Source organism: Rhinoraja longicauda, chromosome 16 (assembly GCF_053455715.1).
Source record: "Rhinoraja longicauda isolate Sanriku21f chromosome 16, sRhiLon1.1, whole genome shotgun sequence".
Classification (NCBI taxonomy): domain Eukaryota; kingdom Metazoa; phylum Chordata; class Chondrichthyes; order Rajiformes; family Arhynchobatidae; genus Rhinoraja; species Rhinoraja longicauda.
In genome coordinates, this window is record NC_135968.1 from 22,998,032 (window position 1) to 23,015,493 (window position 17,462).

Consider the following 17,462-nt stretch of genomic DNA (forward strand, 5'->3'; position numbering starts at 1 on the left):
ATATTCAGTATTCCTTTTGCATACAGACATTTTAAAGTGTGGTCTTGCGATCCGTTATATTAACCAATGGATCTACAAGAGAACTATTCTCAGTGAAAACTGATGTCATACAAAGTTGTGTTATGCCCCAACACTTTTCTTGTTCTTTCTTCTGACTATGCTACACCTCACCTTTAACAAAATTCTTATGGGAGTGGAACCAATTTTCAAAACTAATACAAAACTATTTAACCCATGGCATCTACATTACAGGACCAAGGTTATCCATAGACACAAAAGCTGGTGTAACTAGAAGGGTCGAGACCCTTCTTCAAACTGAGAGTCAGGGTAGAGGGGGGCACCGAGATAAGGAAGGGTAAGGTGTGAAAACGAGACATCAAAAGAGATGTAGGTCAAGGAAAATGTAGAATCATTATTAGCTCGGAGATGACAACAAAGAGATAAAATGTAATCAGGGGGACAGTCAGATGAGCCGGAGAACTGGGACAGGAGAGGGATGGAGAGAGAGTGAAAGCAAGTAGTATAAGAAAATAACTGCAGATGCTGGTACAAATCGAAGAAAGCAAGGGTTACTTGAAGTTAGAGAAGAGGGGTGTAGGATAGACACAAAATGCTGGAGAAACTTAGCAGGGCAGGCAACATCTCTAGAGAGAAAGAATGGGTGACGTTTCGAGTCGAGAGCTGGGGAACCTCTGCAGCTGAGGTTTTCTGCAGGGAACAGAAGGGCGGACATGAGAGATCTCCCAAAGCGCGACCCCGACGCTGTGGCGGGCGGGGGCGCGCTCGGTGCGCGATGAGCTAATGGGGGTGGATGACGCCATGGCGGCGGTGCGGAGGGGAGGGCAGGCGAGGCGCAGCGCAGTGCGAGAGGCGGCACAGGGCCGGGCGCTGGCTGGCTGACTGACTCTCTCTCAACCACTCCCTCCGCCAGGGCCTCGTTATTACAATATAAATATTTCAGAAATACACAGTCTTCTGTTTTACGGGCGGCCGTCGAAGCCAGGTCAGACTTTGGCGGTTGGGGAGAGCGGACTGGGCCGGAGCCGGGCGGCGGCGGCGGCGGCGGCGAGAGGAGGAGGAGGAGGAGGAGGAGGAGGAGGAGGAGGAGGAGGAGGAGGCTGATCGGGGGGCGTTGTTGTCCGACGGCTGTCAGTGGGGCCTGGGCCTCGGCTGGGGGAAGACGAGCACAGAAGCGGACGAGGGAGCAGCGCGGCTGCAGCCGGGTCCCGGGGTGTGTGTGGGGGAGAGAGAGGGTCACCACTCGCTCGGAGCAGGTAAATGCAGCGAATGGCGGCACTGTCTGCGGGATGGATGGATGGATGGACGACCAGCCAGCTGGCTGCGATGGGCGTTGTTTGGGTGTGAGGGCGACCGACCGACTCTCTGTTGTGGGAACCGAAAAAAAAGCGGAAATGCACATTGTTGTAATATACATTTATATTTTTGGGGGGGGGGGAAATAAATACGATGGGTTTCCCTTTCCGCGTCAAGTCGGCGCAGATTCTGAGGTAACTCGTCTGGCAGGGCTTTTTAAAAAAAATGTGTTTATTCAGCAGCAAAAGGCAAAAAAAAAAGTGGGCGGGGGAGAAAGACAAGAACTAAAAGTCTCCTTCCTAGCCGTGAACGACGAAAGAAGTGAGACTATTTTTGAAGACTTATTTTTAAGAGTTTGAAACCGTATTTGTAAACAAGAAGGCTCTTTAATTTTAACTCGTGAGCATTGTTTAAACGCGAAGCGTTTTGGTTTGGGAGGGGTAGGATTTTTCGAATGGGGATATTTTTTTATCAGATATACTAGTGAGAAAACATGATTTGTTTTGTAAATCTGTAGGTCTCGAAGGCATTGTAAATTGCGCTGCACTTCTCACCAGACCATTTAATAGACGTGACTAATAATACAACTGCAGACTTGGGTAGCCAGAAATGTTAAATGTTTGCAAGGGAAATATGTTTGTTTCTATACTATTGTTTTAAGATCTAGTAGGCAGGCAGAACTACGTATGGAAATAAATATGGTAATCTATTAAATAATCGGATTAGGAGCATGTAATAAGGCAGGTTAAAATGCAACCTGTAACACTAAGATAATTGTGTGTTGAGATATATTTTTCAAATGTACAAACCCATATACGTGTTATAGTTAAAATTTCCCCATATTCTGTGTATTATGGTAATAGTGAACTACTGCTGCCTTTAAAAATAGTTTTAGAATCTACAAAAGCAAAGCAATACACGTGCTCAATGTGTGAAATAATAGTAAATACGGGGATATACTTGGGTAAGGTAGCCTTACATCTATGGAGGGCGAAACAGTGCTAACAGTTCTTGTGTCTGATCTCTTTGCAAGAGGCAATAACTATTCCTTTATGCAGAGACATGCAAAGTTCAAGGTTTGTAAAGTGCCAGAATGAGTTTTATGTTTAATAAATTGCCAAGCGCACTTATTTTTTTTTTAAAACTACAAAAATTTAAAATAAGAATACTATCGTTTATTAATTGAGATATTTGGAAGATAATTGTAAAATATTTAATTTGATATCGTAAGCTGGAAGAGGAGAACATTTCATTTTAATTGTGTGTTCAGTGAAGCTGTGTGTGCCCTTCATTTGATTTGTACAAAATATTTTGGGCAATGTATATAACAGTGGACTTTTGTCATCAAAGTGTTACTTGTTGAAAACTAGTTGGTTGGAAATAATAATCCAATCCAATATCATTCCCTCTAACCATCCACGACTGCAGCAGATGACCACTTGTGCATTTCCCTGCATAAAGTATTTTCCATGGCAAACAATACTGTTGTCATCTATAGCCTTATCCGGGATGATTGGATTGACATTGCTTCTTTGAAACAAGTTTAGTCCGTGGGTTGCCAAATTATGTCATTAGTATTCAATTTCACTCTCTGCCCTCCCAACAAGCTCCTCAAGCACACATTGCTCTTGCACATTCAAGTGACCTGTCTATCTCCATGCATCTCACAGTCCTTTCTCTGCTTGATCTCATTTTTCTTCCTGCTATTTACTAATCTTTCACCTTGTCATTTCTTATCCAAAACTGTTTCAATTCTCTCTCAATTTGCCTCAATTTACTTCCCTTTAAACTAGTATTTGTAATGAGATACAATCTTCTATTTTGTCAAGTTACAGAGTCTTTATGCTTCCATGGTCTCAACGAAACCTTCCCCTTCCTTGTATCCCTTATCACTTGCTTCTGGCAGACCTCCTCTGTCTGATGAGGTCTGCCAGACCTTCAGTCTGAAGAAGGGCTCCGACCCAAAAGGTCACTGATCCTTTTTCTCCAAAGATGCTGCCTGACTCGTTGAGTTACTCCAGCAATTTGTCTATTGTGAGACATTCCCTAAAAATTGATTTGTGTAACCTGTACTGAAACTTAACTCTCCTTGAAATCAATTATGATTGCATTTTGAAAATGTGCCACCTACTTTGTCTTTCACCTATTTGCCATATTATTTCTGCAATTCCTGATCTCTTCCATTCATTGCCTTGCCTTCAATATTTACAATGAGATTTTTACTTTTCAGACCTGTTAATTCCCTGGGAATTATCCCCATCTTTCTTATTAAATGTGATGAAGCTTTGAGCTATCTAGTGCACAGCAGATTTAACCATCTGTCATCAGATCTGTCTGTTCTCCATCAAGTCCTGCACTCTTGCCAAAACTCTACTTGACTTCGTGGTCTTTCTCAACATATCTCAGTTATTGCCAGCACTCCTTTTTCAGAAACTACCTAGACTTCCCTGTCCTCCCTGCCCAAGTCCTTAAACAAGTAATATCTCAAATTGCTCTTTTCAATGTACTCGACACATGTTTGATTAATTAGATTTGGTCAAGGTTCGAAACCCAACTGATCCTGCCCAAAGTCCTAAACAGTAACAACTGGAACTGGGACTGTAGCAGGTCAACCATGTGTTTTTGGAGGAGAAACCCAAGGAGACTGGTGAAGGTAGAGTGGTAGATGTTGTCTGTGTGGGCTAAGCTTTTGACAAGGCTCTGCTTATGTACATTGGTTGAGAAGGTTAAGGCACAGGGATCTGAAATGCATTGTTGAACTGGATCCAAAATTGATGCACGGCAGAGGGTAATGATGGATGAGTGTTTTTCCTGACTGGACATTTGTTAAAAGTGGAAAACAAGGATGGGCGCGAGGAGATTTGTTTGATATATAGAAGTCATGTATGATGACTAAGTTTGCAAATTACACAAAAATTAGATAAAGAAAGTTGTTTAAAGATACAGTAGGACATTGATTAGCAGAAAGATTGGTTGGAGTAATGGCAGATGGAATTTAATCCAGACAAGCGTGAGATAATGAACTTTGGGAGGTCAAATTCTGTTACGACATAAAGAGAAAATGGCAAGGACCTTGGGAGCATTGATGTGCAGAAAAACTTTGGGGTGCATGTTCATATTTTCCCTGAAAGTGATGATCAGTTGACGAGGATATGAGAAAGGCATTTGGTATACTTCCTTTCCTAGGCCCAGGCATTGAGTAAAAGCATTGGGACATGTTGCAGTTGTACAAAACATTGGTAAGAGTGTATTGTGTACAATTCTGTTTGCCACACAAGAGGAAGGAAATGGTAGGAATGTGCAGAAAGAATTCACCAGACCATTGCCTGGAATAAAACACTTGAGTTAGGGATGGTAGGATTGGAGGGAATATTCTCACTGGAATGTAGAAGGCTGAGGGGTAATCATGAGGTTTACAAAAATAAGGGGGATAGATAGTCCTTGATCTATTTCCCAAGAGAAATATGGAACCTGAGAGCTCAGATTTGATGTGAGAGGGGAGAAATTTAAAGGAGTCCTGTGGTTAAATTTTTCACTGGGTAGTGAATATTTGGAACAAGCTGTGAAAGGAGGTAGTGAAGGCAAATGCAATGACAATGTGTAAAAGGCATTTGGGCAAGCACTTGGATAGGAAGGAAGTAGTGGGATACAAGCTTAACATGCGCAAATGGGATTAGTCTAATTGAGCATCACCAATATTCCAGGGTATCTGAAACTTCTCTTCCCTTTGGAACTTGTATGCGTATGCTGTTCATTTTCACTTTGCTATAGTCTTGATCTTGTCAGTATTTTGCAGTATCTGGATGTTTGTTTTCTATTCTGCCAAGATGAGACTGTAGTTTATTTTCCAACAGTTTTAAATGATGGCGCTGGTTATTATTTTTGTACTCACCTATACATTGCCTACCCACCACCCTGCTGCTAAAATTGCGAATCAGGCATTGTTGCCCTGAGATCTGGTTAACTTTGAATGCTCTATTGATAAATTTCTAATCCTCTGTGATTTTTAAGCCTCTGCCTCCTGTAATCCCATACAAACCAGCCATTAGCACCCATTGCATCTCTTCTTGTTGATCTTAGTAGGCAGATAGTTCAACAAACTCTTTCAATCTGTTTAACTTATCTCATGACTTGCCCCTACCTGATCCTGAAACGTCCTTCAATCATTGCATTTCTCTGACTATTGATGGTAATTCCATCAGGCAACATAATGTAATACTTTGGAATTCCTTTCTTTGAACTATGCACCTCTTGCATTCCTTTCCTTTCAGACACTGCTTAAAAGTTGGCACATTAACTAAACATTTGGGTATCTCTCCAATAGCTGCTTGCCTGATCATTACCTTGAAATATTGGCTGTTTACTTGTGTAAAAGGTTCCAAATGTATGTGAAGTCTTATATTTAAATAACTCTGTGAAACTGTTTTTCTCGTATGGTTGATGCTTTGAAGCTCAATACTTGTTTGGTAGCCAAAATGATGTGCATGGACATCGAACATCCTATTCAGAGTATCACCACTGTTATTCAAATTTGTGGCCAATGACAGATTTCCTCACTAGTTCCCACATTAGGACAGAGGGGGAGAGAGACACCTAGAAAGCCGACTTTTGGGAAATTGGTCAGTTGCGTTAACGAAGACATGTTTCATGTCTCTAGCAGTATGCTAAATAGTTTACATTAAACCTCTATTTTCTATACCACTAATGTTTTACAAAGCATATTTGTAAAATAATTGTGGGTAAATATGATTTGGTAATAATGATTTGGGCGAGACCCTTCATCAGACAGTCTAATCAAGGGTTTCTACCCAAAATGTCACCCATTTTCCTCCTGACCTGCCGAGTTGCTTCTTGCACATGGAGAAAACAAATATTTATTGATGTGATGGGGTGCCAGTGAAGCAGGTTACTTTGTCCTAGATGATATTTAGCTTCCTGAGATTTGTAGGAGCTGCACATATCCAAGCAAAGGGGGAATATTCCATCTTGGTTTTGACGAGCCTTGTAGATGGTGGATAGTTCCGGTGATATTTCTCATGTTGTAGGACAACTGCCTCTGACCTGCTTATTTAGCCATGACACTTGCGTGTCCGGTTCTAGCCAGTGGTCACTCAAAGGGTCCTGATAGTATGGGTCATTGAATGTCAAGAGTGGCTGGTTAGATAGAGGGCGTGCAGCGTAGGTTCACTAGGTTAATTCCCGGAATGGCGGGACTGTCGTATGTTGAAAGGCTGGAGCAATTAGGCTTGTATACACTGGAATTTAGAAGGATGAGGGGGGATCTTATTGAAACATATAAGATAATTAGGGGATTGGACACATTAGAGGCAGGAAACATGTTCCCAATGTTGGGGGAGTCCAGAACAAGGGGCCACAGTTTAAGAATAAGGGGTAGGCCATTTAGAACGGAGATGAGGAAGAACTTTTTCAGTCAGAGAGTGGTGAAGGTGTGGAATTCTCTGCCTCAGAAGGCAGTGGAGGCCAGTTTGTTGGATGCTTTCAAGAGAGAGCTGGATAGAGTTCTTAAGGATAGCGGAGTGAGGGGGTATGGGGAGAAGGCAGGAACAGGGTACTGATTGAGAGTGATCAGCCATGATAGCATTGAATGGCGGTGCTGGCTCGAAGGGCTAAATGGCCTACTCCTGCACCTATTGTCTATTGTCTATCTTGTTGGGGATGTAATTGACAAGCATTTTTAGAAGATAGAAGAATACAGCACAGGAACGGGCCCTTTGGCCTACAAAGTCTATGCAGAAACTAATCTCTTCTGACTACACATGATTCATATCCCTCCATTCCTTGCATATTCATGTACTTATCTCATAGCTTAAATGCCACTAACACATCTGCTTCCATCACTATCTCTGGCAATATGTTCCAGGCACGTACCATGTCCGTTATTGTCAATTGTCCACCATAACCGAGTAAGGGATTCGCTCCAATCATCTAGCAGTCACTCTGTGAAATGACTTGTTTTCACATACAAAGTTCTTTTTAACAGCTAAAAATGTATTTTTGTTACTGATAAAAATGCTAAACATTGTTTAATTGCATCATTGCACAAGTGTTGATCAACGTAATTGCTTGTCAATTAAATGCCCCTCCATAGTGTAATTAAAGAGACTGTGGTGTCTGATTACTGTGAGTACGTTGTCCGCTATTACCGAAATCTGTTATAAAGTGGTCCGTAAAAAGATAGACTGTATAAAGCTGCCACATTATAACCTGCAGCTTGTATGCAATGCCCTGAGTAATGATGGCAAGCATATCATATACCTTCTTTACTCTATCTACTTGTGTTGCTACTTGTGTTGCTACTTTTGGTAAGTTATGAACTTAGACCCCAAGATCCTTCTCTACATCAATGCTCTTCAGGGTACTGCCATAAACTCTGTACTTTTATCCCCCGTAACCTGCCAAAGTGCAACACTCCTCACTTGCCCGGATTAGTTTCATGGCACAAGTTTTACTTGTTTATCATGCCTGAATGTGTTTAGGTCTTTCTGCGTGCAGGTAAAGGCTGCTTCGTTTACTGAGGAGTCACAAATGAAATTTAACATTGTACTATTAGCATCCATTAGCATCCTCACTTTGACCTTAAAGGCGTAAAGCCACTGCCCTGAGTAGCTTCTGTGTTGATGGTTTGAAGGTGTGAGAGTTGACCTCTGGTACCTGCAACCCTCTTCCTTTGAGGTATGACTTTAACCACAGAAGTGTCTTCCTTTTTGACCATTAACTGTAGTTTTACAATGGTTTCTTATGTTCATTTGGTCAAATGTTGCCATGATTTCTATGGAGTCTCCCTCTCCTTGCTTCAAGAGCAGCTTGTTGACCCAGGTTTGGAACCTAGTTGTGGTAAGATATGGAGTGATCCTGGTGAAATCAGATTATTTTAAGCAATATCCCTGGAAAACCACTTGGTGTAGAATATGTAAACTATTCAATTAAAAATATCAATTCATATTTTGGGCATTTTTCATTGTGTTTTTCATTCAAGTTGTTGAACAGTTCAATTTTTAGTGCTAAAGATGTGGTTTCCAGATATCACTTCTATATTGGCCTATAATCATATGAGATATGTCTACATTTTCCTGCAGTTTTAAAAAGTACTTCTACAAACCAGAATTCATAACCTAAATGTCTGTCATGTATTTGTGCTTGTGAGCAAAAATAAAACGTGTAATCTGCATATAATGCAAGGATTGCCATTGTGAACAGGTGAATTTGTTGCATGCACTTCTGTGCTGGCAAATAATTAATACCAGAATTTAAAAGGAATTGACTACAGTAAGTTGGGACTTACAATATTTCCTAACCAATGTAATATGCTCCTGAAATGTTCGTCAAAACATTTTGTCTACCTCATTTAAAAACATTAGGCTTTTATTTTTCATTGAGTGTTATCAGTCTTGGCAAGTCGAACACTTTTTCAGTTTAGTGCCAGCAATCAATCACACGTAGATTGTGTTCAACAAAACTGTTTTCAGAGCAAAGTCTACATTTTTTTTGCTGTCTTAACAATGTAAGTTTTTCTCTGCTTACACCATCCATCACAATATTCTTCGTCAGTTGAGATTGCTATTTGAAACAAATTGGAAGATTTATGTTGCATTGTCAGGGTGCCTAAGAGTTGATTTGGAACCGTTTTTTTTGTAGGTCTAATAGTCTAGGCCGTCTGGACATTTCATGAAGGTACTGACATGAAGTGAAAGGTTAAAATACAAACCTATTTTTTTCCTTGAACTGTAGTTTGGCTTGCTAGTGCATATAACCAGGTGATGATTTAAAATGGTTCAAATGTAACTTTCTGGCATCATCTGATTGTGGCTTGATAGAAAATGTATTGTACTGGAACAGTATTGATTAACTTGAAACCTTTCAACTTAAAGCTTTTGAAGTGCACGTTTCTGCGTAATGTATTACACAAATTGAGCTTTCAGTAACATGCTAATGTTTTAAACATCCAAAACATTTGCAGTTGAAAGTGCTTTTCTGTGTTGTCATTAGTGTGAACTATAATAGTAGGTGTGTGAAATATTTATTATTATTCCTGCCCATTAGAAATGTGTAAACCACCCAGCAAAATACAATTTTGTATTCTGCTATACAATTGTACCATTTTGCAGTGTATTAGTTGAACTTGTATGAAGTGCAGATCTGTTGTTTGTGGTAAAAATAAGGTGCAGAGTGTACCATCCAGGAAGTGTATTGGCCTAACACTAAAATTTATTGGGTTTGATGTAGAGCATACCAGTACAATAATGCAGCAATATTAGGTTCATATACAAAGTCCACACAAAAATCTTGTGTCCATCTTGATGTGGCCTCCACTACATCATTGATACCAAGTGTAGACCACTATGCCTGGGCCTGCTGGAGTTCCTAATTGTTAGCCATTTTAATACATCTTCCCAATCCCATACCGAACTTTCTGTCCCCAGTCTCCATTGTCCGAGCGAGACCACCTGCCAGCACCTTGTATTCCGCTAGAGTAGCCAACAACCCAATGGCATGGTTTGGACATTGACTCATCCAATCTCTCAGGTTAGCCTGCCACTCGAGTCCTCCAGACATCTCCACAGATGCTGCCTGACCCGCTTAGTTCCTTTTTCATTTTTACTGAATTAAAGTAGGCCACAGTCCCCTGTTATCACTGCTGTTCGGTTTGATCATAATTGATTGCCCAAGTAACTCCGCTTGGAGTTAGATTACAATGTATTTGTGCACAATTAAAAATGTGTAGAAAATGTTCAAAATTTTGACTTAATGCTGTGAAAATTTAATTTTGAGTAGCTGTAATTTTGTAAAAATCCATAAAACTGAGGATGTAATTGGAAATAGTTGTAGCTACATGAATACTGCACTTTATTTTTGTGGGAATGGCATTGTTTACATAAAACCGTTTGTTAACTCTGTTTTGGTTTTCTAAATACAGTAACAATCTGACACTGGTGGCCAGTAGAATAGGAACCAAGCTTTTAAGGTCATGTGCAAGTCTAATTTCTCACAAAGCTGTTGTAATTGGGGAAAATGACACAGGTCAGAGATGTGAAGGAAAGAACTGCAGATGCTAGTTTAATTTGAAGGTAGACACAAAATACTGGAGTAACAGTGGTATAGGTATCATCTCTGGAGAGAAGGAATGGGTGATGTTTCAGGTTGAGACCCTTCTTCAGACATGCATTGTTCATGTATTACAATGAAATATTTGTGTAACTAGATGCTAGTATTGTAATATCTGATCCAGCTAATATTTGTTAAGTACCGTTTTACTTCTCTAACCTTGGGGCTTAATTTTAATGATCACTGCAGCAAATTCCTTTCTTTATAAAATGATGAAATGTTATATGCTGATCCATCCTGGTCTCAACAACTATTTAGAGTAAAGTTTTGCTAGATAATTTGGCATTTGACCTCAAATGCTTTACCGGGGAAAGTCTAAAAAGATTTTATCACAAATTTAACCAGAGAATTTAGTTTGCAGTGGGTTTTTGTCAACATGGCAGGAAATCGGTATATATGTATGATCATGGAAATCTCTAAAATATAAGATTAAATGTTGCATTTGGAAACAGCTTGGGTGTGGATGCTTTTAATAAACTGGTGCCTGTGTTTTTCTTCCTGTAAACTGAGGAGGGATTTTACATTGATAATCTCTCTCATCTTCAACGCTTTAAAAGGACTTAATTGACTGTGATTTAGGTAGTCTGTATATTGGTGTGCTACGGGAGGCTTGGTAGCCAATTTAAGATGGCAAGGATCCAAAGAGAAGAATGAAACTCGTTTTTTTTAAAGATGTCGGTTATTAGATGTATGCCATCACGAGAAGAGCTGCAGACCACACATCCTTGTTAGAACCAAGACATGCCTTCCTAATATCTCTTGGCTTTACTCTGGCTCGTGGTAATACTTGCCCTACAGTTTTGCTACCTTCATTTTAATGCACTTGTATGCTAATGCATTCTTGGCTGACTTCCCACCCTTATGCTCGAGGTTATACAAAACTCTGTGGCTCATGCCCTAACTTGTACTTTCCCGTTCATTCTTCATGTCTGTGTTTGGTGGCCTACAATTGGTTCCTGGTTGAGAAAGATATTGACATAATAAATTTTCACCTGATTCATATCTCTCCATGGTCCTTAACTCTTTACACTCCTGCACCCTTGTAACCTTGCAAGATGTCTGGGCATTCTCAATTTCTTAACTTTTTGGTCAACCTGAATTCAATTTTTACTTCATAAACAGTTTTACCTATGATTTTTGAATTCCTTCCCGAAACCTCTTTACTCTCTCTCCCTCCTTTTCCTCCTTTTAAAATGCTTTTTAAAGCTACTTTGATCGTTTTTGAAAATCTGTTCACATCTATGGTTCTGTCAAACTTTATCATTTGGTTGAAGTTAATTGAGATTTAAAATAAAAACATAGTATGTGCAGTTGTTGTATGTTGTTTGGAAGCTGGAATCGTAATGTAATATTGCAATGGTTTATTTTTTGCAGTTCACAACCAAGTTATATATACCCTTATGGTATATGTTTCTTTAAAAATATACAAAACAGCATTATTGAACAATTACGAAATATAGTACTGTCATATATATATATATGACAATGTAGTACGCAATATAGGCTGTCATATCTTTGGAGGCCAATCATCGTTGCCTTCAGGCATCAGTCAATGTCCTAAGCAAGTAACGATAGGCACGTTGCTTGAGTAACTCAGTGGGTCAGGCAGCATCTCTGGAGAAAAAGTATAGGTGACATTTCGGGTTGGGACCCTTCTTCAGACTGAAAGTGCTATCCTTTTTCTCCAGCGATATTATCTGACCCACTGAGTTACTCCAGCACTTTGTCTATCTTTGGTATACACCAGCATCCGTAGTTCTGTCCTATTACATCCTAAGCAACTAACCTTGTTGTTTTATCGAAAAGCCCTTCATTCAATAGACAATAGACAATAGACAATAGGTGCAGGAGTAGGCCATTCAGCTCTTCGAGCCAGCACCGCCATTCAATGCGATCACTCTCAATCAGTACCCAGTTTGTGCCTTCTCCCCATACCCCCTCACTCTGCTATCCTTAAGAGCTCTATCCAGCTCTCTCTTGAAAGCATCCAACGAACTGGCCTCCACTGCCTTCTGAGGCAGAGAATTCCACACCTTCACCACTCTCTGACTGAAAAAGTTCTTCCTCATCTCCGTTCTAAATGGCCTACCCCTTATTCTTAAACTGTGGCCCCTTGTTCTGGACTCCCCCAACATTGGGAACATGTTTCCTGCCTCTAATGTGTCCAATCCCCTAATTATCTTGTATCAGAAATGACGCCTAATACTTAAAGAAATTCTTCAGAAAATGTAGTTTCCCTTTTTGCAACATGACCTGGGCAGAAAATGGGAGTGGGTGAAAAAAGGCAAGTTATTTGTTCTGCAATGTTTAACAGAAACTTATTGGTTGGTTAAGTGATATTACCATTGTCTAATCCAGTACATTTACACCCTGGAGATATTTGAATGGGATTAAAGGGGAGGAGGAAGTCATTTAATATTTTTTTAATGGAAGAACCACATTGAGGTAGTAAGAGTAGATCAGTGATTGGATTGTCTGCAACAAGTAATTCCTCAATACCTTTTCATCAACTCCAGTTGACTGACTGCAGAAGAGTGCAGCTCCAACAAAGAACTGGGCACTATCCAAAGTACAGCAGTGTGGTCTGTTGGAATCATAGCCAGCACCTTGAAATATTCACTGATGCGCCATTGCAAGAACTTGACAAAGCTGCTTCAACTTCATTTTCTAAAGGTGCAATTTCTGATGCCAAAAATACAAGGGAGGCAGTTTCATGAGAGTGCCACCTCTCCAGATTTCTTGCATAATCTCAGACTATCCTGAGCTTGAGCATAAATGCTATTCTTTTGCTGCTGTGGCAAATTTCTGGAACTCCCATCTGTCTGATTACTTTTGCAACAAGGACTGCTACAGTTCAAGAAATTAACTCAACAGGCTTGTTTTAAAATCTGGTCATGAACGAATTTGTGTAAAAGGAACTCAAATCTGATTTGAATGCCTTTCACGGAGATTGACACAGGATGCATTCTGTGTAAGTGGATTAAATGTGGAGTAGGATGTTTCGGGCATTAGTGGTTATTTGATTTACAATGCACCAAAAATATTATTTCTGATAATGTTTCCATTAATAAAATATGAATTAAATAAACTTTGATTTTTAGCCTTTTTTTTCTACTCTGTCATTAACAGTTCAGTGGCATATGTTAGGTAATCCAGATGTCTGGAGGCAGTCCCAAGCCATGGAGCTGTGATGTGGATGATATCATAGGAAGTGCCTCAAGGTACAGAAGTATCAACCATGCTACATGAAGAAATCCTGGAGCATAACAGAACAAACTCCAGCAGCATCCTCTGCAAGAAAATATGACAAGCATTATAGAGGTGATCCTTCAACAACTTTGAATTAATTATATCTTGTGCCACATTCCAAATTACCAAAACAAACCTACTTCTCCAAGCTTTGCTGCAGCAAATGATCCAGGCCTGCAAAGGAAGCATCTTGAGGACTTCCTCAGGGACAGCGATGGCTGGAGGCCCACAGAAGCCTGGGCCTTGCTGGAATCTGGCACCGCTCATAACAATTGAGTGTGAATTGGACTTGAAAAATAGCGGCAAGCATGGCGCCTCTTGCATGCAGGCTCAGTTGGCTATTTCTGTACAGTTGCTAATCGGGGGTGGTATGGTGATACTCGACTGGACTGTAAGAAAATAATCTCTGCATTTGCACTTCGCAGATGTAACAATAAGGCAGCATTGAGAGCAAACTATAAATGGTGTCTCCGCCACCTTGTGGGTGACTGATATACGAGGTGGACCTAAAACCCATTGCAAGGACTTGTGCACACTGAAACCAAACAATGGGAATGGCAAATGGAAAAACAGTAACAGTAAAACACGTTTATGGCCTGGATGAACATCCTATTTGAAAATATGTGCTCTCGTGTAGTGAAGTTTGTAAGTCCAGATCAATCGGACCAGCCATCTTTACACCCACATGTAAAATTCCTTGAGAGACAATTATCAACTCAGGAACCTTTAGATAATTACTTTTGGCCTAAGTTCAAATCCCAATAGTTACTGGGGAATTTAAATTTGGTTAATTAAATCTGGATGGGGGAAAAAAACTAAAATCACTGGTGACTTTAAGATTACCTCATTCCTCATGTCATTGAGGGAAGGAGACCTTGGTATTTTCTAGATAATATTTTCATGGTGGTGTCTTTAGTTCTTTGCTCAATGTTTATTTACCATTTGTTATGGAATTTCATCAATATGACATTCTCCTTTTGAAAGCAGCACAAGCTTGTCAAAGTATTCCAACAAAATTTCTAGGCCCAATTAATCAATGGCCCTGTGCCAAGGGTAAACCTGGCAGCAATTTGTCGTAAGGTGAGCACTAAATATTGGTAATTGGGTATTAATAGCATTATTAAGGCCATAACAAAATTGCAGATGGAACCTTAATTGTGGTGTAGTTGTGGAGAAGTTGAAACTGCAGAAAAGTAATGTTGACTTCATAGTCATCAGGTATATTTGTTTCAGGGAAAAATAGCTTAAGCTACTTCAACTCTTTTTATATATTTGTACTATATTTCATTCTTTCTAAGAATGGTGGACACAAAAAGCTGGAGTAACTCAGTGAGTCAGACAGCATCTCTGGAGAAAAGGAATAGGTGACTTTTTGGGTCGAGACCTTGTGGCGTCCATTGAGCGGAAGCTCCTGTCCTCTCTCGTCTGTCAGCCATCATTCTCCAAGGATAGATTAAGCATGTTAGCATTGGGTTTGGAATGGTGTGGATCTGTGTTTCTGGTGCATGGCCCCAACATTCAGGTTCAGTGCAGTTGTATCAGTGCTGGCTTTGTTGGGGGGTGGAGATGGCAAATACCTCAAAACCATTGCATCCACAATACTCCCTACTTAAGATGGTTACTGACCCATGACTTGGTCCCACATTCATGGTCTGCCGATAGCAGTAGCTGCTGCCGTATATCTTCCTATTTCGCTCCCCCTTCTGCACCTAGCGATTGGAACAGTCAGATTTAGTATGTGATGAAACAATCAAGGTAGGCCACAGCACTGATGGCCAAGGCCACAAAGTGGAGTAGAAACCTAATAGTGCTGAATCTGAAACTTATGCAAAATTGCTTTTGGGGTTGTTCCTTGATTAGCAAAACAAAGATTTGGAAAAGCGTATTTAAAATTTGATTCCAAGTCAGGCCTTTACATGTGGAATAAAATTTAATGCTGCAGGTTGTTTTGGCTTGAAGCAAACCAATCCCATTTTAACATTCATAAACAATTTTTATAAAAGTGTTGTAAAAAACATATTAAATTTGTATCCGTTCACTTTATAAAAAAATCTGTTGAAAGCCTTGGAAAATTGCAGTTTAAGCTGTGATTGAAGTGATTTTTTTTAAAGTTGGAATTTTTAATTTGTGAGATAAAACATGCTTTTATAGGTGTTTTCCACCATTTTTTTAATCCAAAATGCTAAAATCTGAATGGTTCATCAATGAGAAACTTGATTATTTGCCACAGGTGTCCGTAGAATGTCAACTTCAAATTCGTATACTTGCTAACCACCATATCTTGCCATTGCTGAATATAAATAAGGGTATATCTGTCCTATCCAGGAGCACTTTGATTTATAATGATTGATTACAGTGAATTGCATATTGACTCTGCCTCTGACATTGGATGACTTAAATGTCAAATGGGGCACGTGATAGAGCAAATGTCTAATTTATTGAATTTACTTGGATCAAGATCAAAGGCATGCCCACATCTCGATCTTGTGTCCCAATTTACATTACATCAAAAATGTTTACTCATAAAGATCATCTTTATAAAGTAGATTTTATTTTGTTTTCATTAGTATTATGCTTATGTGAATCCACATTTTGCTTTGGACATGGTAAAACCCTGGCCAGTGCCATTTTGAATTGCAGCCAGCATAGCTGTGATTTTAAATGTTGATCCTGACTTTTAACTGAGCAATATTGAAATCTTGAACAATGCATTTTACGTGATACTGAAACTGATGCTATTCTAATAGTAAGCAGGTACTTTCAAACATTGGATTTTTTTGTAACAAAGCTCGGAGTGCAAGGCTTGTTTTGGAACCTGGAGTTAGGCATAAGACATGATCAGTCAGCAACTTTGAATTAATGACTACTTTAATGCTTGTTATGTTTGTCGAAGATGCTGATTTCCAAATCCAAAACAAAATTTTAGACGTTGTGCAGGTCAAATGTATCTGAGTTGTCTGCTCCATTGCGGGACTTGCAGAAAAGCCCAATGGCTAAGCAGTGATTTCCTGAAGTGAGGGTCTGGCTTCAGCTTCACACCGGGAAGAAGGGTCTTGACCAGAAACGTCACCCATTCCTTCTCTCCAGAGATGTTGCCTGTCCAGCTGAGCTACTCCAGCTTTTAGTGTCTATCTTCGACCCAATTCATTTGACCGGTGTTGCAGACGCTGCCAAATACTTATTTAAAATTATCATAATGTTCTGAATTTTGTTCATTTTTAGGTGTATTTAAAATAATAAACTCTTATTATAACAGAACAGGGTGGGGGATAAATGGGGGTCTGTTTTTGCTGATTGTGTGGTAGAACTGGGTAAGATATTATCATTGTATGAGTTGTAGAAACAAACAACTGCAGTTGCTGGTTAATACACAAAAGGACACAAAGTGTTGGAGTAACTCAGCGGGTCCGGCAGCATCTCTGGAGAACATGGATAGGCGATGTTTTGGGTCGAGACCTTTCTTAGACTCTTGGGCTAGAACTGGTCCTGGAATTGATGGTCTGGGCCTGGAAGTGAGTTGTCGGTCCTGGCTTGCTGGGGGAGAGGCGAGGATAGGTGGAGTCAATGGTCACGGCCTGTGGGTGGCTGGAATCTGGATAAGGATTGGTGGTGGTGGCAGGTGCGGCGTTGGTGCGGCAAGCCGGGGTGTTGTTAAGGGCAGCCCAGGGCTGCAAGCGGACGGGGAGGTGGTGCAAGCTGGGGGGGTGTTAGGTCAGTCCGCTATAACCAAAATCTGTAGTAACAAGGTCCTTTAAATCAAGGGTTTACTGTATATT

General features: G+C 40.2%; 1 protein-coding gene across 1 annotated transcript in view; it reads left to right on the forward strand.

Moving 5' to 3' along the window:
* Positions 1 to 1,131: 1,131 nt before the first annotated feature.
* Positions 1,132 to 17,462, forward strand: part of shoc2 (SHOC2 leucine rich repeat scaffold protein) — a 75,514-nt gene continuing 59,183 nt past the window's right edge. The window contains exon 1 of the mRNA XM_078413412.1: positions 1,132 to 1,274. The gene's annotated coding sequence lies outside the window, so the exon portion shown is untranslated. The remainder of the gene's footprint in view (positions 1,275 to 17,462) is intronic.